Below are 20,853 nucleotides of genomic sequence, written 5' to 3' on the forward strand. Positions count from 1 at the left end.
TCCTTTCCCCTCCTCCTCTCTTCCAACATTGCTCCCTATGCCAGCCCACAATTAAACCTTTAACTTAGATTTCTTTTTCCCACAGGAACTTTCTTTCACTGAGCACAGGCTGAGTAAGGTGGTCCTCTCCCCCAGGGCCTTAAGATTGACTATTTTAGCACACTATTACACTGGTGTAATTTTATTTTTAGCTTACTTAATTGACTTTCATATGAGACTGGTTGCTCCTTAAAGGCAGAATTGTGTCTGAGTCATTGTTATATTCTTATATGACAAAGGACTGTGCCATACAAATACCTCCAAATAGAATCACTACCAGAGTCAGAAGGCCAGATCCTCTGGAATAATATGAAGAAGCATTCATCAGATTTTCAGCCTCCTCTGCTGTTCTCAGCCTCCTCTGACTGCTGCAGCCTTCACATCATAATCTTTGGGGGCTATATTAGTTTTCTATTGTTGCTATAACAAATTACCACAAACTTAGTCTCTTTAAACAACAAATATGTTATCTTACAATAATGGAGGTCAGAAGTCCAAAATGGTTCTCACTAGGTAAAAAACAAAGTTTCATCAGGGCTATGTTTCTTCTAGAAGCTCTCAGGGAGAATCCATTTCTTTGCCTTTCCAGCTTTTAGAGGATGCTCACATTCTTTGGCTCATGGCCTTCTTCCTTTATTGTTTTTTAAGTCAGCAATATAACATTTTCAAATTTCTCTCACACTCTGACCCTCCTACTTGGTACATTATAAGAACTCTTGTGATTAGATTTAGTTGACACAGATAATCCAGAATAATCTTCTCACCTCAAATTTTTTAATTTAATCATACCTGTTAGATTCCTATTGCCATGTAACAGTAACATATTCACAGGTGCTGGGGATTAGAACATGAAGAAAATTACTAGATAGGACTGATGACTGAGCAATATTCCTAGCAACTGGAATGCAAGTTCTTTCACTCTGAAAGTGGGCTCACTGTCTTATTCCATCTTCCACTATAGTCTACATCTTACAGTGCTCAGATCTACTTCATCATATAAATTCTGGAAACAACTCCTCCAGGATTTTGTTGGGCCTCTATTGCTGGGGAAACTTAGAAGAATAAAGTTAAATAAACTGCACTGCTGCTGCAACTGAACTCAAGGCTATAATAATGTTCATCTTTTCCCTCCTCTACTACCAGTTCTAAATTTCCCTCTCCCCCAATTAATAATTCTGCAAGTCTAGATTGTTGATTGATGGCATGACCCAGACCATCCCTGAATGGTCACCATGGCTTTCTCAGGCCATAGATGCAGCATTTGTCCATTTATCTTCAAATTGGCACTCAAGATTTTACCAAGAAGTGAATTATCTAGGTGTCACATGTATTCATCCCTGTCCCTATTAGATAACAGTAGCTCTATGTCCTTTCCTAATGATCAGACTCAATTACCCCTGTCAAAACAGTGACTTCTCTTCTCACCTGCTAGTGCCTTGGCACAAGGATACCGAAGTGCCTAAACATCAGTTGTAACTTTAGTTCAATGAGAGTCTTGCTGCATTCCAATATGGTAGCTTCACATTTTGGGGACTAGAACATCTAATCCCACAGAATCTATAATTACAAGGATGGGAAATATAACTATCACAATGTAGATTACTGGAAGTGATGATAAGCAGAGACACTCATACTTATACACTTTGATTGTCACACGCATGTGTTCCACCAATTGGGAACACAATGTCTTAACAATGTCTTTTATTAAGAGTATATACCATGGCCTGGAGGATAGTGCCCCATCTTACAGGGCACCAAGCTGGTGCCTTTAATTGGCCAGCTGTTTCTAAGTTTTATGTTATATAATTTCATGGTAATAGATTCCATGGTAATATACTCGCTGTTGCTGTGAAGAGGGTCTCTCAGTCCCATTCAATGTTATGTGGGATCTCATGTCAATAGATCAAATGTTATTGCAGACTTGTAGGTAGAAAAGACTAGCTCATATCAAGAATGTCTGTTGATTCTAGTCAAAATAAACTTCTGCCCCTTCCAGGATTAAAGGTGTTCAATATAGTCAAATTGCTATCAAGTAGCTAGTGGGTTTCCTCAAGAGAAGGCACTATATAAATTGTTCAGAGTTGGTCCTGAAAGATTTGACATTTTCAGCAGAAATAGCAAGATTGATCTTGATGAGTGGGAGCTTGTGCTTTTGGGCCCATAAATATCCTCCATCCTTGCCATTGTGGCTATTCCTTGTTTGCACCCATTTTCCAGCACTGGAGTGGCTGCTGACAAAGACTCACCACCATCATCTGGCCAAATTATTTCATCTACTTGATCATTTAATGTCTCTTCTGGAGTCTATGCTCTCTTCTGGTTTTAAACATGTGACGCTAAGACATTCACACTTCATACCTACTACTAAAAGTCCATCCCTATGGCTCTACCCTTGACCTTCTGCACTTAATTTTCCATTCATTTCCTTTCCGGGCTCCTGACTAGCTAACAAAATGACTTGCCACTGTTGATACATCCATATACATTCTAACCTTGAGCTTCTAAACTTTGCTGTACACACCAAGTAGATGACTAGATACATCTCCCTAACTCTGCCCAATGGGAAAATTTCTTCTTACTACTATCAATGAAGGCCACATTTGAATGGGGTTGTACAACAACCTATTTGGTTTGCCCTACATACCAAGATGACCCAACTATGACCAAATCTTGACCTTTTCCCTCCTCCATTGACCATACGTATGAATAGAGGGAAAGGAGCTGGTGTCATAATAGCGAATAACATGGGAGTCTGGGAAACCTGTTCATTCAGCTTACTTGTGCTCTCTGGCCCTGCTCATGCCCAATTCCAGATGTACCACTTACAACTTATGATGAACTACTTGGCCTGCCCAACTTTAAAATTAATGGGACAGATAGAATGCAGTTCCTGATACAAAGCTCTGGTCACATGGTCACTTGATAACTTCTAGTATTCATTTGGTTTTTGTGGAGATAAGACTGGGTAATTAAATGGAAATCTGTGAACCACCAACCCTGCATTCTTTGTTATTAAATGTGGCATTTATTTCTTTCATTCCAGTACTGCCAAACAACATGGGGATTTTCTTTACTGCCTTAATCAAGTATAGTTATGTGGAGGTACATTTCAGAGGTTTCCGTTTGGCCTTTCCTACTACAAGAGCTCTTGCCTCACAGGAGTTTTGCCAACTCCCATGTGTGTCCGTTCTCATTATATACTTGGAAATAGGGGAATGATCAATGGTTGGGTCCATGGTCTACTATACTCCCTGTGAAGCAGCCCTAGGCCAAGAATCTATTTATTAATTGGCCTTCATATATCCCCTCTCCAACAATGGGACCATGATGATACTTTGGATTACCAGATATCAATATTAACTCGAACAATGTGTCCAATCTTCTTCAAAATGTCTGGGTGCTTACCTTTTCCCAATATATAGTTCCTCAAGTAAGTGGCCATGTGTCCTCTTGGGGGAAGGACTGTAGGAATTCACATAGTATACATTTCCATGATATTCCAGTGTCTTTCTTTCTAAGGAACCAGCTTTTCCTTTAGACAGGTGTTGTGTCAGAAACCAGTCCCACATCTGGAAACTAGGCATAGAATTGGGCCCTTTATTTAGGGTAGCTGGCCTCAACTTCCTGATCATTCATCTTTGTTGTTTGATTCTATATATTGAACAATACCTGGCTATAAATCTGTCTTGCACTAGGAATATTGTATGCAATTAACCATTTTCATAGCTCTCTGATGGCCAGGGCCCTTGACTGCTACTCTGAACTTGATGTTCATTGTGATAATTGCATTTACCTGGCTTTTAGAAGTTAAGTGCCACTCTCTTGCTTTGATTACTTCAGAGTTCTATTATCCTATTCCCATTGGTGAGCTCAGTTTTGTGACAGCCCCACCTACCATCAGCCCTGGACTACAGAGAAGAGCAACCAGTGAACTTCTTATTAATGCTGACACACCTCTCACCAGTCCATTTCTTGTTGCCTTAGTAAATGGAGTATCCTTTGGGTTCACCTGTGGAACATAGTTTTCTACCTTTACATAAATATATCTAGGATGCCAAAATCTTTGGCCTTTTAATACTTTATTTTATGTGGGCCATCATTTTCTCCAGGCTTCTAATAGTAATCTTAGTAAGATGTTTACCCTGTGTCCCAGAGTTCTTGACAAATTGTTAATTCCTGTATCCTGGAAGAGTGGTTCCCTATTATTAAACTCATCTTTATTCAACTGTATTTCCACTCTCCTAGATTCATAATCTAGATCTTTCAGAACCTAGTTCAATACATATTTCACTGGTACATATAGCCATTAAATGATAGCTAAGTCCTATATAGCTCCTCTGGGACATATTCTTTTTAGCAAGCATGTCCTACTTGATTTATGTTGTGAGTGACCCTATTTTTTTATCCTAGTTGATATGTAAGGTGGGTCAGATCTCTGGGAAGAGGAAGATGTTTTCTTCATAAGGAGAAGCCTCTGAATAGTTTTCAAATAAGGGAAAATAACTATCCCTTAACAAAGAGGAGTGTCTCAGAAGGTTCCAGAGAATGTCAAGAGTCAAAGTTTGAAATGCATCAACCCAGATGTCCCTATGTCAAGAATGTGGTATAACCTTGGATAAGATCTTCAACTGAGGGAGGTTCCTAGAGAGTACTGGTAGCTAAGACCAGACAGTGAAAAGCATTCCAAGCATCTAGGGAAATAGGATCTTCAGTCCTGAAGTGGAGTCTTGGTGGCAAAAGCCGAGCATTCTTTATTTCTGCCTTTTAATCAAACTTTTCAGGAGTTTCTGATGCACACTAAAGTTTGAGAAGAACTGCTCCAGGAGATCAAATATATATTTGCCTCCACTAATCTTAACACACTTCTAGCCTGGCCAGTGTGGCTCAATGGTTGAGCATCGACCCATGAACCAGGAGGTCAGGGTTCGATTTCTGGTCAGGGCACATGCCTGGGTTGTGGGCTTGATCCCCAGTGGGGGGGGTGTGCAGGAGGCAGCCGGTTGATGGCTCTTTATCATCATTGATGTTTCTATCTCTCTCTCCCTCTCCCTTCTTCTCTATGAAATCAATAAAGAAAACATATTTTAAAAAACCATATTTCTGTAAGTGTTGAAATCTCAGGCAAAAATTGAGTACAATATGGGATTTCAAAAATAAAGACATTTTATTTTCAATAGTATGCAAATAGTGAATGTAAATTAATAAATCAAGAAATAACAAGTACTGGTGAGGATTTGGAGAAAAGGGAACCCTAGGGCACTGTTGGTGGAAATGCAGAATGCTACAGCCACTGTGGAAAACAGTATGATGTCTCCTCAAAAAATTAAAAATGGAAAAGTGATCCCCCTTCTAGGAATATATCCTAAGACTCTGGAAACACCAAACAGAAAGAATATATGCACCCAAATGTTCATAGCAACGTTATTTACAATAGCCAAGTTTTGGAAACAGCCCATGTGCCCATCAGAAGATGAGTGGATTAAAAAGCTGTGTTACAGCTAACTTGGCTGTAACAAAGAATTTTTACCCTTTGAGACAGCATGGATGGACCTGGAGAGTATTATGCTAAGCAAAATAAGGGAGTCAGAGAAAGACATACACCATATGATCTAAATAAAATGTGGAATCTAATGAACAAAATAAATTGACAAAAAATAGAACCAGATGCATGGATACATGGAACAGACTGACAGATGTCAGAGGGGAGGGGTGTTGAGGGGGACTAGATAAAAGAATGTGAAGAGATTAGCCAAAGAACATATATGCATAACCCATGGATACAGACAACAGTGTGGTGAAGGCCAGGAGAGGGAGGTGTAGGGACTGGGTGGAGGTGGGCAAAGCAGGGGGGGGGGGAGAAATGAGGGTCATCAACAATTTTTAAAAAGTTTTAATTTAAAAATTTGTTTCTAAAAGTAAATTGTTACTTGAATTCTACATGGGATTAGGGCAGTGATGGCGAACCTTTTGAGCTCGGCATGTCAGCATTTTGAAAAACCCTAACTTAACTCTGGTGTCGTGTCACATATAGAAATTCTTTGATATTTACAACCATAGTAAAACAAAGATTTATATTTTTGATATTTATTTTATATATTTAAATGCCATTTAACAAAGAAAAATCAACCAAAAAAATGAGTTCGCGTGTCACCTCTGACACGCGTTTCATAGGTTCGCCATCACTGGATTAGGGTTTCTTCATTAAGCAAATATAGAACAGAGCTTTCATCCCCCCAAAAATCTTATTCTCTAATCTGTCATAAAAATCTGGACATTACCTGTAAATGTCATTTTGATAACATATATGGTAGCCTTTAGAGCAAGCATGTCAAACTCGCGGCCCACGGGCTGCATGCAGCCCACAAGGAATATTTTTGCAGCCCAGACAATATAACGGTATGTAAGAAACGTTTTAATAAAAATTTTTAACTTAATTTTTATAATATCCTGTTATACATACTTATTAATAACAAACTACAACGTTCGCTAATGACTGATTACTATAAACGTGTTGCATTCATTTCCCTTACATGCCTTACATGCAGGCATAGCATTTCTCTCCACTAATACTAGCAGCGAATATTTTAGCGGCCGATTGCCACGTCATTAGTCTTGTACTGACTTGTTTGGTGTGTGCAACAGGAAATATTTTGCTTTTGGAGAACAAGAAAAATAGGTTTATTTGTGTTATGCTTATTAATTTCTGCTGTTATTCAGTGTCTGGTAAGTTAATGTACAAGAAAAATATTAATTTTTATTAAAATGTTCTATTATTTTACGTCAACAATTACTCATTTCAGCCCTTTGTATTCAGCATGTCTCTATTGAAATAAACCTACGTTCCTGTGAAAATTGAAGCTTTTGTGTTTTTTTGTTTTGTTTTGTTTGTTTTTGCGGCCCACATAAACTTAAACCTTGTTTATTTGGCCCCGGTTAGCCTTTGAGTTTGACATGCTTGCTTAGAGAGTCTCTTCTGCATACATTTCAACCATAGGTTTTCCTCTGTAATCACCAAGTTATTCTCTTATTTGACCACTAGTGGACACTGTTGAGCTTCCTAACTTAAAGCTCTGATAAGATGAAGAGGCAAAAAAAGAGACAAGAATGAAGGAATAAAAATGAATACAGCAACAATCTACAATACTGTGTATTCATTCATGGTGTAACAGGCTAATACATGTTTATGTCAATCATGTTTCTAATAAAAACACACCATACTCATCAGTTTCATTTCCAGTTGTTTCAAACTATAATGAAATTACTTCCTGTATTGGGGATCTGTTTGGTCTTTCTGCATTTGAAATCCATCTATGTAGTCAGAGAAGGGATTTTGGTTTACCACACTCTTGCCCTTTGGTATAGGTTTTGCTAGTACTTTTCTCAGCCTTTGATTTATATATACACAGAAAGCTATATCATGAAAACTAAATCAGAGGTGTAAGAAGTATCATGTAATTCAAAGAAAATTAGACTAAGACAAAGCTGGTTCAGATTCCTAGCTCCTCCATTTCCTACATGTGTCACTGTAGGCCTCAGTTTTCTTGCTTATAAAATAATGATGTTTACTCTATCTACTTTATATGGCATATAAAGGGCCATGTGACAATAGGTAGAGTATATATTTTATCCAGCAGCTTCAAGAAATACTCTTTCCCCAAAGCCCAGAGGTGCTTCACTTAATCTCTGCTCTTTCCAGAATACACCAAAAAGGGGTATCATGTCATCTTTGCATTCTTGCTGGAAACACTTGCAGTCATGTACTCTGTGACACAAAATATCTCTTGGTGGACACTTAGTGGATTTGCAAGAACTTCTGGAGACCTGATATATCATGTACATTACCATGAAACATGAAGCCTGGACCAAGGGGGTCCTTTCCCAAAATAATCCAAGACCACATAAATTTCAGTTATTTCACTTAACATTTACAAATTGTTCATTGGGTATAAAGAACTCTGCTAGCACTTTACATGAATAACTTATTGAATTATTACTTCAATCCTATGATGATGATACTATTATTATCCCCATTTTATAGGTGAGGAAACCCAGGCACAGAGAAGTTATGTAACTTATTCGAGATTACACAGTTGTTCAGTGGTAGAGCCAAGATTCCAACCTAAACTATCTGGTTCCAGAGTCCATGGTCATAGTCACTGTATTATATTTCTCTATCTCCATTTTTATTTAAGTTGACTTTGAGACATAGACTAATCATGGGTTTGAAGTGCAACTTGTCCTGTTCATGTGTACATATCTCTTGGTACTTAGCACGATGAACACAGACTGTGTCTGCTCTTATTTCCTAGACAACCTGACCCCTGGCCCATGTGAGAACTTAACTTTTATTTCCACTTTGGTGATATCAGCCTATCTTATCAGTTTGACCCTAATAAGATAGGACAGTGGCTACATTATCTTTTTAGTTTTGAAAAGTATATCAAAATTACCATTCATTCAGCACCTATGTAACAGGCAGGACTTTAGCAGGAATATAGATGACACATTCAAGAGGAGTAATTGAAGAGAGTTTAATCCAAGGCTATAGGGATCTGATCCAGGGAAGGCAAAGCACCCAGAGGTGGGAAGAGCTGGAGCCAAGGAAAAAGGGCTGCCTGACAGCAACTGTGGCCTTAGGTAGATTAACATATTCATTGTCAACTACCCCAGCAGAGAGGGAACTGAAAAAACAAATACTCTAAACTCTCTCTTAAGGCCTCTGATTTTTTAAAAATATATTTTATTGATTTTTTACAGAGAGGAAGGGAGAGGGATAGAGAGTTAGAAACATTGATGAGAGAGAAACATCAATTCAGCTGTCTCCTGCACACCCCCTACTGGGTATGTGCCCGCAACCAAGGTACATGCCCTTGACCGGAACCGAACCCGGGACCCCTCAGTCTACAGGCCAACACTCTATCCATTGAGCCAAACCAGTCAGGGCTGATTTTTTTACGGTACTCTCATTGGCCAAACCCAACAAGAAGCCAGAGGGCAATGGAGCCCACTGAAGTAATACATAAAAATCTACCTCCCAGGGCACAATGCAGGGCAGAGACTGGTATAGAATAGATCCAGAGGAAATATTGAGAATGCCAAGTACAATTTTATATGTGTCATACTATTTTTAGATTCATTAACTCACTTACTCTCCCCTGCAACCCAGGGAGGTAGGAAATAGCTTTATAAATAAGGAAACTGAGACTCATAGAAATTAAAGATAAAGTCACTTGCCCAAGGTCACACAACTTATAAATAGCAGAGCCAATATTCATTCTCATATTTTTTATTCAAGACCATACTCTTAACTACCATGCAATAATGCCTCCCTCTCCAATGGTACAAATCAAAACAATGACATTAGAAATTAAGATCTTACAAAAGACACGTTAAGTTAGCTTATTTTTTCATATCTACTAGCAAGTTAACTTTTACCAAAGAGACCTGAATTTTTCACTGAACTAATAGTTCCATACCCACCCATATTTAGCTTGAATACCTTTATTTTATTTTATTTTATTTTATTTTATTTTATTGTTGATACTGTTACAGATGTACCCCATCCCCCCACCTTTTCCCCCACCACCCAGCCCCACCCCTGGCCTTTACCACATTGTTGTTTGTGTCTATGGGCTTTGTATGTATGCATATATGTGCTTTGGTTGATCTCTCCCAGGGCTCCCACACCCTCCCCTCTGAGATCTGTCAGTCTGTTCTGGGTATCCATGCCTCTTCTCCTATTTTGTTCGTCAGTTTATTTTGTTCATTAAATTCCACATATAAGTGAGATCATATGGTATTTGTGTTTCTCTGACTGGCTTAAGGTTTTTTGTTTGTTTGTTTTTAATTTAGATAAAAGCATAGATCTAAATGATGTCAGTGAACATGGCAGAGTTAGTAGCTCCAAGGGTTAATCCTCCATAGAAACACTGAAAAATCAATCAAAAATAATCAGAACAAGCTTTGTAAGAACTCTGTAAATAGTCAAAGGTTTTCAGCAACAAAGTGAATGCTGAATTAAGAAAAAGGCAACTTTAAAAGAGTAGGAAAGTGTTGTGGCATTTTTACTTGCCTCTTATCTACCTCTCTCTCTGGCTAAGCATCAGTCTTGAAAACAACAGCCCATGTTCACTGTTTGGGACCCTAGTCCCTAGTTCCAGAGGGAGAAGAACATACCTTCATCTCAAAAAATTGCGTTTTCTGTTCCAACCTATCTGGGGGCTACCTAAAATACTGACAAAAGGTGCTTGTCTTTATTTTGCCTAACATGGATTTCAGTCAGATCTGAAAAGCAATAAGCAGTCCTTGAAAACATTATAAAGCAAAGGACAACCCATTGCTGCCTGGGGCAAAGATTATAGTCCAGGAAAACAATAGGACACTGAAAGCCTGGGAGGAACAGCTGAAGAGAGAGTTTCTTTGAGAAACTAGGGCATTCCCAAGTGTATGCTTGGGAATTTAGCAAACCACATTCATGCCCAGGGCAGAATGCATGCTCAGAAAAGACCTGAGGAAACCCTGAACTTTCATTTCTAGAATTAGTTTAAAGAAGTAAAGGCTAAGGCATAGTTATACTATAAACAGCCCTCAAACTTAGAATGTTTGAAAGATTTTCCTTCCTGGGACTAGATTTTCACGTTATATTTCTATGTTTATTATTAGTTCAGTGTGACTGTTTTTTGTTATAACACAAAATATTTTGTGGCTAAAAAAGCAGGGCACAAAATATGTACATAAGGAGCAGTCTTGGCCTTAATGAAAGTGTGAAGATGAGAACCCTGAGAGCTGAAGAGGAAACCGATCCTTAAAAATGGAGCCCCACAGAGACCTTTCCCTGCTGTTAGGCTTATGAGGCTCAAGAAGGAGTAGTCATGTATTGCATAAACAGACTTCTCCTCTAGGAACTCAGGAATGTGACAGCTTCCTTTGGAGATTGGCGGATTCATGTGACTAGAATAAGAAATCCAAGGGTGTGATAGACACCATGTGAAGACCCTGAATAAGGACCTAAGGTCCATTGTCTCCTAAACCATGGAGTCCCACAGAGCCCCACCCTGGCTCTCAGGCCTCAGGCACCCTGGACAGCTCAGTTGGATATGGCTCACTGACTTCTGCTTTGGAGCAAGGACCTTTTCCTGGTGTGTGTGCTGCACCTGTTCTACTGAGGGAGGATTCACAAAACTAACATGGAGTCAAGGTGCCCAAATCATCTGTCCACTGGCCCACTCTACTATCCTCAACAACAGCCATCATGCCTCCTGGTCAGAATAGTATGCTCCATGTTTGTGAGAAATGTGGTCATAACAGAGCTGAGAGTCAAGAGTGCACAGGTCACTACAGGAGAGGAAGAAGAGGCCACTTGTTCCTCCTCTTTTTTGGGGGGGATGTCTCTCAAGCTCCACTAGAGCTGGTACTCTCCAAGTGCCCATGAGTGCCCTGACACCAACAGTGTCACTACAGATGTTTCTGCTATATATATATATATATATAAAATCTGCTATAAATGCCAAAGGCCATGTTCAGAAAAGTAATAATTCCTTCTGGGCCTCAACTTCCACGGAGAGTTCTGGCCAAGATCTAACTAGGAAGGTGAGTTGGTACAGTTCCTGTTGTATATGTATAAAATGAAGGAGCCCATTAAAAAGCCAGACACACTGAAGTTAGTCCATAAAAGGTACATGGAGGACTTTCCTGAGATCCTCAGGAGAGCCTCTGAATGCACGGATTTGTTTTTTGGCCTAGAGTTGAAAGAAGTCAAGCCCAACAGTAACTTCTACACCTTTGTCCCATTGTCGGCAACCAAGATGACACCAGCAATGGGAGTCTGAGTGTGGCTGGAGATTTCCTGTAAAAGGGATTATGATGCCTCTCCTGGGTGTGATCCTCTTGAATGGCAACTGTGCCTCTGAGGAGATCTTGGAATTCCTAAATATTATGGCATCTATGATAAAAAGAATCACTTCATTTTTGGGGAGCCCAAGAAGGTTATTACTCAAGATTTGGCAAGGCAAGTGCCCAACAGTCATTCCCCCATGCTGCAAGTTCTTATGGGGGAGCCCAAGCTGAAACAACCAAAATGCAAGTCCTGGAGTTTTTGTCCAAGAGAGAAGCATCTATATGGGAGTGCAACATTAATCAGCTCTCTCCTGCATGCTCCTACTGGGAATCTAGTCCACAACCCAGGGATATGCACTGACCAGGAATCGAACTGGCAACCTTTTGGTACACAGGACAATGCCCAACTAACTGAGTCACACTGGCCAGGGCTTTAATGCTATATTATTAATCTGACTCATCTATAACCTGATCTTTCTTTGCATTCTTTCTAACTTCTATTACTTCCATATAGCTTCCTTCCACGTTCCTCTTTGTTTTCTATGGCATAGTTATAGCCTCCTTAAAGTTTCTGCTTCCTTATGACTTCAGCATGCTCTCGGGTCCTCAAATCTTCTACATGGGCCTTTTAGACCTTTGAATTCCACTGCTATTTAGTTCTCTTTGTACTTCCAATAGCAAGAACCTGACTGGTCTAGCTTGCTTTTGTAGGATAGAGCTGTCTGTGCTCTACCACCTCATAGGCTAATGGCTGGTTTAATGTATGACTGTCCTTTGGCCAGGTTTCTACCTGCTCTTCAATAAGCTATAATGTTGGGTGGGAAGAAAGGTTAGGGTGGCATATCATGGCATAAAACCTGCTTGCTTAGGGCTGGCTCACTAGCAAGGTCTATATAAAGAAGGTAATTTATAAGACAATAGCACTGTGAAAATGGCAGAAACTATGATTAGGGAAAATTCCGCCCCTCCCCCCCCAAGTCTTTGCAGCCAAAGGTAGTATCCACATAGCACCGGGCCTGGAAGGCACCCAGATGACTCAGCCTCCCCAGCTGGTGGGGCATAGTATTAGTCTTGTGACCCTAAGCTCAGACACCCTCATGCCCAAGTCCTATCCACTGTCACATGTTTCTAATCCATAAATCTATGTAAACATCTCAGCTATAAATTTATACTGTAATCCTACTAGGCAGTGAGATCTATCCTGACCAAGAACTCATTTGTTTAGAGACATGACCATTGACCTTGCTCCTGTTAACCCTCCTACGTAGAAGGATGGTCCTGCTTCAGTTTATCCAGGCACAGTCTGGAGCCCTGCTCCAGCAAAACCAGACTATCTTGCACTACTTTGCTACCCCTCTTCTTGCTTTGAGGATCAGGACTGTCTGAGATTTCTGTTGTCATACTCCACTGGGATTTTTTAGACAGTGGCACTGGCCTGGAAGGAGCCCAAGGTCACTTTCTGTACATAATACTTTAGGTTGCACTCAGTCAGTGCCTGGACAGAAAAGGACTTCTCTTTGCCAGTGTTCCAAATAGATGTGCTAAACAGCTTGGCCCTGAATTAGGAGGTAAACCAGCAAGATAGAACAAGTGGCCATGAGGAAATAAAACAATGGTAGATTTGAAGAGAATGAGTGATGTTTTAGCCCAAGTTAAATAAACTGAGTAGCATGAGGTCATAATTTCATCTGCAATTTATTTGGGATAAAGGAGGGGATAGAAACTTGCATTTATTAAGCAGTGATTCTAAGATGGGCAACATGCCAGTTGCTTTACACATATGTTTTATTTAACCTCAACAACAACCCAATAAGTATTACCATCACTCATTTTACAGATGAGGACATTGTGGTGCAGACAGCATTTGTGGCTTTTCCAAGGTAATATGGACAGAAAGTGGCAGTGCAGAAATTTAAATCCTGTTCTATTAGATTTGAAAAAATGTACTTTGCTCAGTACTGCATCACATAACTTGTTCATAGTATATACCTGGCTGTGGTAAAACTGTTTTTACCAATATATATTTTTACTATATAGGTGCCTACACCACCTATATGTTCTCCTAATGACAGGATGGGTGTGGAATCCTCAAAAAAAGTGAAAGGCAAAAGTCGTCACTCATAGAAGCTGGATATTTTGGACAACTATCTCTTCCTCTCTCCCAGATTCTCCTCTGTGTGGTGGCAGCAGAAAGGTACCCAAATAGGATGTGGAGATACCTGCTCCATGAGACATTTAGAGAAAATCCTAGGGGTAGGTAGCATTGTCACTATGCTTTGGTTTTTAATCTCTTAATCACATTTTCTTATGTTGGACAGCTGTCTTATGTTTCTTTTTCCAGACATTTACTTTTAAAATATGGTGTCTTGAACACTTACTATGTTCCTGCACTATTCCAAATGTTTTACATGCACAAGTTTTATTGGACCTCCCAACAATCCTATGAGGCAGGAGAAGGAAGAGAAATAAATCTAAAACTAAACAGGTAAATGAATGGCACATGCAGGTAGCATTATTCTCCCCTCTATTAAAGATGAGAAAGCATAAACACAGAGCAGTTAAGTAACTATTTGAGGTCATACAGCAAGGAAGTGGCAAAATCAGGATTTATACCCACCCAGATAGACTGTTTCTGAGACCATGCTCTTAATCATTGTTTTTACTGCCTCCTTGTCTTTACATCCTCAGCTTCTGATCTCTTGCTTCAACTCTTCACTGTAGCCTCTCACTTGACTATGGCTCTAAAAGTGGATGTTGTCCTGGTTGTCGTGACCTTCAGTTTTCTTAGTCTGTTAAGATACACTCTGCTACTCGTAGGCAATTCCCAAGTCCAACTCAATCCAGTCTCTCCATTATACCCTGGCCACAGCCTGTGTAGTTTTTCTCAGTCTTGTACTAGGGACCAAACAAAGCCCAAGCTTTCCCTTTTAGATCTCTAAATACTAGCTCTTCCTGTTTCCCACCAATCAAAGTTACTGCTCAGAAAATTGTGCAAGGAGAAGTTAAAGGCAAAGAGTTCCACCAGCCTACATAATAAGTTGTTGTTTTTTAAATAAAAAGTTACCATAATGGAACACTGACTGCTAAATTATTCCTTTGCAACTAGGAGCATTAGCACAACCCACAACTTTAAATTTTTCAATAGAGAGAAACTCAAAACAAGTCAAAGTCGCAATCCCTTTTTAGTAGTCCTGTTGTAACCAGACAAGCCTCTAGGGTGGGAAGAAGTTAGTCCTTTAACAAGGGCCCGCTCTTAATTACTCTGCTTCCAGGAATGCTGAGGCATGGTCTGCATTCAACGGTGCTCCGGAAGACTGGCAGTGGACTCTTTGTCATCTAATCACCTGGTAAGAACATCATCTTTGCTTAGTCTTTCCAGACCCTCTGAATGGTCAACGTTTGGAGTAAGTATTGCAGAACAGAGAGGGGATTGTTAATTATTTCGTGGGCCCTGTCTTCCAGAGGACAATAGATCAGGATGTATGTTTATTGAGTGGTGGAGGAAGGGGGGTGGTGCAGTGGTTTCAGGATGGCCTCCAGGTCACAAGGTCAGGTTTCTAAAAGTTATTGTACAGACTGCTGTTGGTAGCTTTGCTTATTAGAGAGAATTAAATCCTTTGTGTTGTTTGTAAAAGCGAGAAAGTCCCGACCAGACTCTGGCTTAAGTGAAACTTTTATTGCTGTTAGTCACATGGCCCCTCTAGTCTGAATCCTGTGTGAGAGTTCTTGAAAAGCCAACTACCATTCTCTTCACAGATCTGTCTGGGTAGACCCAAAACACTTCAGAGAGCAGAGAATTCCTTGTCATGGCTATACAGGTATTTTTCATGAGATGACATGTTTAGACAGTTCTTAAAAGTGTGGGTTGCAAGAATTGTTAGCTCTCATCACCCTTTCTTATAATTACTTCTGTACTGCTTGCCTACTCTACTAGACATAAAATCTATGAGAGCAAATACCACATCTATTTTGTTCCCTGCTCTATTCTCAGGGCCAAGCATAGAGCTTGGCACACAGTAGAAAATAAATATTTGTTGAATAAAAACAAACATTTATATATCACTTAATATGTGATGGCCTAAAGTTCTAAGTGAGATCTCTCTCTCTCTCTCTCTCTCTCTCTCTCTCTCTCTCTCTCTCTCACACACACACACACACACACACACATATTCTCTATATAATACATATTATATATAATGTATATGTAATAAAAACTTTGGACTAGTTTCAATTATTAATTCCAGTTTACAGATGAGGAAAGTGAAACCCATTAACGTTAAGTAACAATATTCCCAAGGTCACAGAGCCAGTTAGTGGCAGAGCTGAGATTTGAATCCAGGCAGTTGGGCTCCCATGTCCTGTCCATGTTCTTAACCACTATGCTCTATGCTAAGGATAGTGTAGAAATCAAGACTGGAAATGCAAGGACTTTTGTAATGTGGAGAGCAATAAGACTGAAAGATCACGCCAAGGTGTGTCTATATCAGGTTTACTTTAAACAAAGAAACAAATGTCCTCATTCCCTCAAAGTACTCAGTGAAAGGAGGAAGATACTAAACACAGTGGGCAAGCAAAAGCTTGGAGTGAATTCTGTGGGAACCTCGGAAGGCCGCCTTGGAGGAGATCACAAAAGCAAAGAGAAGAGAAGCAGGGCCATAGAGACACAAAGAATGGGAGAGGGGTGAAAGATTGGCAACAGGGAGCAGCAGTCTCCTTAATTGCTTTAAGAAAAGATGATCCTCTTGAGCAGCAAGGTAGACAGAGTATCACAGCAAGGTTGAGGGTGGCATCTTATAATCAACAGTTTTGAGTGTCACCCATTGGAAAGAGGGAGACAGCCAATTCCCCGAGCCTGTCCCCTCCAGCAAACAAGAAGGGGGCTTTTGCAAAAACTCAGAACCAGTCCTGTTTCTTCATTCACCTTAACAACTAAAGCACTCATATCCTTATTACCAAATTTATAGAACTCCACTCTATTGCTGAAGAAAACAGATGAGAAAAAAAATAAAATTCATGGGCATTCTAAGGAGACAGAGAGCTAATAAAATTGCCCATATTACTTAGGTGGTACTACATATTACACTAACAGTGTTCATTTAGTTCCCCAGTGCCCCATGGGATATTCACTCATAACTGTGTAAAATATTCATTTACTTTAAATCTGGTTATCCATATTTACATTTTGATGTACCATATATTCAAGAATGCATTTAAATATTCTATTAAAATGAATTCATTGTCAAATAACATAGAATCTGCCAAAGTAATAGCTAACATTTCAGCACTAAGCCTTCATCACAGCTACGTCAAAACCTTGATACCCCCTTCATTTCTTTCCATTTCTGGCACCTGTAACCATAGCAACATACACTGAAACCTTTCAAGCAGAATAGAACTGACAATCATACTAACAGCACAAATACCTGAGCTGAGAAAAGAGAGGGGCGGACCAAGGAGGTAGTTGTTGAAATTAAAAGCTAATGACAAGAAAACAGCTGGAAACAAGTGCTAGCTCACACTGCTGCCTCCTAGCATATGAATGGTATGTAGAGCCGAATTTGATTTATGGTTTTTTTAGTGATGGTGCCATCAATGAATACTTAGTTAGGCATAATTTCAACAAAGGAAACTTAAGAAAAATAAGTTGTTTGGAGGAAAATTCAAGGGCTGCATCTGTTTGCAAAGAATTTCCAGCCTGTATGCTTTCTACTCATCCATGTATCAAGAGAAAGAAAAGTGAACCCCTCTTATTCAATCCTTTCAAAATGTAAACACGTGTCCGTAAACTACAAAGAATTGTCTGCTATTGAGAAAAGACTTTCATTAGCCAATTAAAGTAATTACATGGATTAAGATTTCTTGTTTTTGGTGGCTTCTTTTTTCCCCGTTTAATCCCTAATTCTTTCTTGCCCAGGAAAGGAACGAATAAACAGCTGATATAGCCAGAGAATTAAATGGGTGCAAACTAGGGCATTGTCATTTTCAGATCCCAAAATGTAATTGAAATTTTATGCTTACCTCAACATAACAACATGTGATGATTTCTGTGCAAGGAAAGGCATAAAGGGTCATGTTTGCCTAAGACTTCAATTACAGTAGCTTCTATCTTCCCTAAAACAGCATTTGGTCTCAGAAAATTGCCTTTAATGGTGCAGGTGTTTATTGAGAGTATCCATCATATTTAGTACCAAGCACTCCATATTAATTCACCACTTTCATTAGCAAAAGCCTTTTCTTCCAGATGACAATGAAAACTAAACATAATTTCAAACAGATGTGCTGTTTTTCTATGAACCAGAAAGGAAAAAAAACTGGCATTGGCTGGAAACAGAGGACATGAGACTCCAGTACTTAAATGCACACAGCATGGATCTCTGGAGCATATTTTGAACTTGGATTAACATGCACCACCACCACCCCCCACCCCGTGCATCACAAGGAAGTCTGCCCATGCCCAAACAGCCACATGCAAGCACCACCAATACCTACTAAGCAGACTATTTCCCCAACTCAATGCAAATGATGGACATTATTGCTATTAAGAAAAGTAACTGAAATGCCACTGAAAACAACATAGCCAGATTCAAGTTTCACTATCTCAGCTAGTAATGTTTCACTAGTCCTCCAAAATATCACAATAATGAATTGCTAACTGTATTTGCAAATCTTTCTATGTGCATGCATACAGAATGCCACATCCAGAAGTCACCTCTCTAGGAGCCTCACTTACCCATGATATAGCCAAGAACTAGTCAGAAAATAAAGGCCTGTCTACTTAGAATTATTTAAAGTAAATTTTAACAACCTGTGTTCAATATAATTCAATAAATATAGGTGTTGTACTCTTGATCCATAATTATAAAAACAGGGAAGAGTATGGGTTTAGCTTCCTACTGTTGCCAGTCTCTGTTTCCAGAGCAAAGAAAGATTTTTCTGTATGCTTTGGCCTGCAAGGGGTTTGTTTGCTAATTAACAGGCCCTCCATTCCATCCAGGTAAGTTTCTTAGTGATGCAGAAGCTAGTTGTTAGCAGTCATCCCCTCTTAAATCCCTTAGAACAGGGGTGGGGAATGTCCAGCCTATGGGCTGTATAAGGCCCGAGAAATCATTTTGTCTGGCCCTGCCAAGGCATTAGGAGTGAGTTAATTAAATGTTTGAACAAATATATCAGGCTAATTTTAAGTTGATAATTTTGTATAGCCAGGGAATGATGTTATAAATATCCAAATGGCCCTTTGAAAAAAAAAAAGGTACCCCACCTCTGTTTTAGAAGGATCTGTCCTCTCAAAGAATTACTATGTTCTGCATAGTCTTGTATTTATAGAAATATTCAGAGCCTCTGTTTATGAGAGGTATTAGTTCTAGCACTTCTAGGTTAAGAATGATGACCCTGCAAATAATTTGCTGTTAGATGAGGAAGGTCATTGGGGGTCATCTACTGTACTCACAGATGATTTAAAATAAAAGCTCAGAGAAATGAAAGAACTTGAATTCCTTGAATACCAAACTGATCATGTTGCTTCCCAGTTAAAACCCCCTTTTGGCTCCCATGTCCTCCAGGACAGAGGCCAAACTCCTTGGCATTGATTATAAGGCCTGCATAACTGAGCCTTGCCAACATTTCCAGTCTCTCCTTCTTGCCTCCACCCTTAACACTCACCTTCCATTCACCAGCCACATTAAACTTTAAGGCAATGGGTATTAACTTTTGTAACACATTGTAATTAGCTGGCATACTTTGAAACATCCTGATGTCCAGTCTGTACCTCAGATGAAGAGATTCTGATTTAACAGATCTCATTTTAAGACCCAGAATTTGATATTTTCTATAAACTCCCTTGAGTGTTTCTACATTTACCAAGGTTGAGAACCTCTGAGTTAGGTAATCTTCCAGCTTTGTGAACCTGAGATCCCTTTCAATGGTGTGGATGGAGAGCAGAGTTTGTTAATAAGGATTAAACCTATATAATAAAAGCCTAATATGCTAAGTGTCTGGTCATGTGGTCATTCATTCAACCAATCAAAGCGTAATATGCTAATGATATGCCAAGGCCGCTCAACTGCTCACTATGATGTGCACTGACCACCAGGGGGCAGACAGTCGACTGGTCGACCAGTAGCTCTGATGTGCACTGACCACCAGGGAGCAGACGTTCCGACCGGTAGGTTAGCTTGCTGCTGGGGTCCAGCCCATCGGGACTAAGAGAGACAGGCTGGACATGCCCTGGATCCCTCCTATGGTCTCTCCCTGGCTGGCCAAGCTCCTGTATCCTTCCCCGGCCCCGATTGTGTACCGGTGGGGTCCCTCGGCCCAGCCGGAGCCCTCTCGTAATCTGGAACCCCTCAGGGGATGTTGGAGAGCTGATTTTGGCCCGATCCTGAAGGCCAGGCTGAGGGACCCCACTGGTGCATGAATTCATGCACTGGGCCTCTAGTTTAAGTATAACTGTAAAAGTTAGTTAGAATTTTACCCTGGCTGGGTGGCTCAGTCAGTTGGAGCATTGACCCATACACCAAAAGATTGCAGGTTTGATTCCTAGTAGGTACACATACCTACGTTTGGGCGAGTTCCATCCCAGGTCAGGGTATGTAAGGGAGGTGGCCAATGAATGTTTCTCACATCAATGTTTCTCTCTCTCTCTCTCTCTCTCTCTCTCTCTCTCCCCCCCCCCTCCTTTCTCTCTTACTAAACTCAATAAAAACATATCATTCAAAAGTTAGAATTTTAATAAGTAGAAAAGAGGAATAAGAAGCATAGAAAGTCAGGTCTCATGGCCCAGCTGACCAGGTAATGGCATGGGAATACAAATATTCTTCTTTATGCTCTTATATGGTTTGGTTAAGATGGATGATAATAATGTGATTCAGAGTCTCTATTTTTATCCAGTTATAATTACGTTTTGTCTAACAAATATTATGACTGTTCCCAGTATGAATCAGCATAGATACTTCAGGTAATAATTGTAAAAGCAGATATTCC

This window comes from Myotis lucifugus, unplaced genomic scaffold, assembly GCF_000147115.1.
Source record: "Myotis lucifugus unplaced genomic scaffold, Myoluc2.0 scaffold_2, whole genome shotgun sequence".
In the NCBI taxonomy this organism is placed as follows: domain Eukaryota; kingdom Metazoa; phylum Chordata; class Mammalia; order Chiroptera; family Vespertilionidae; genus Myotis; species Myotis lucifugus.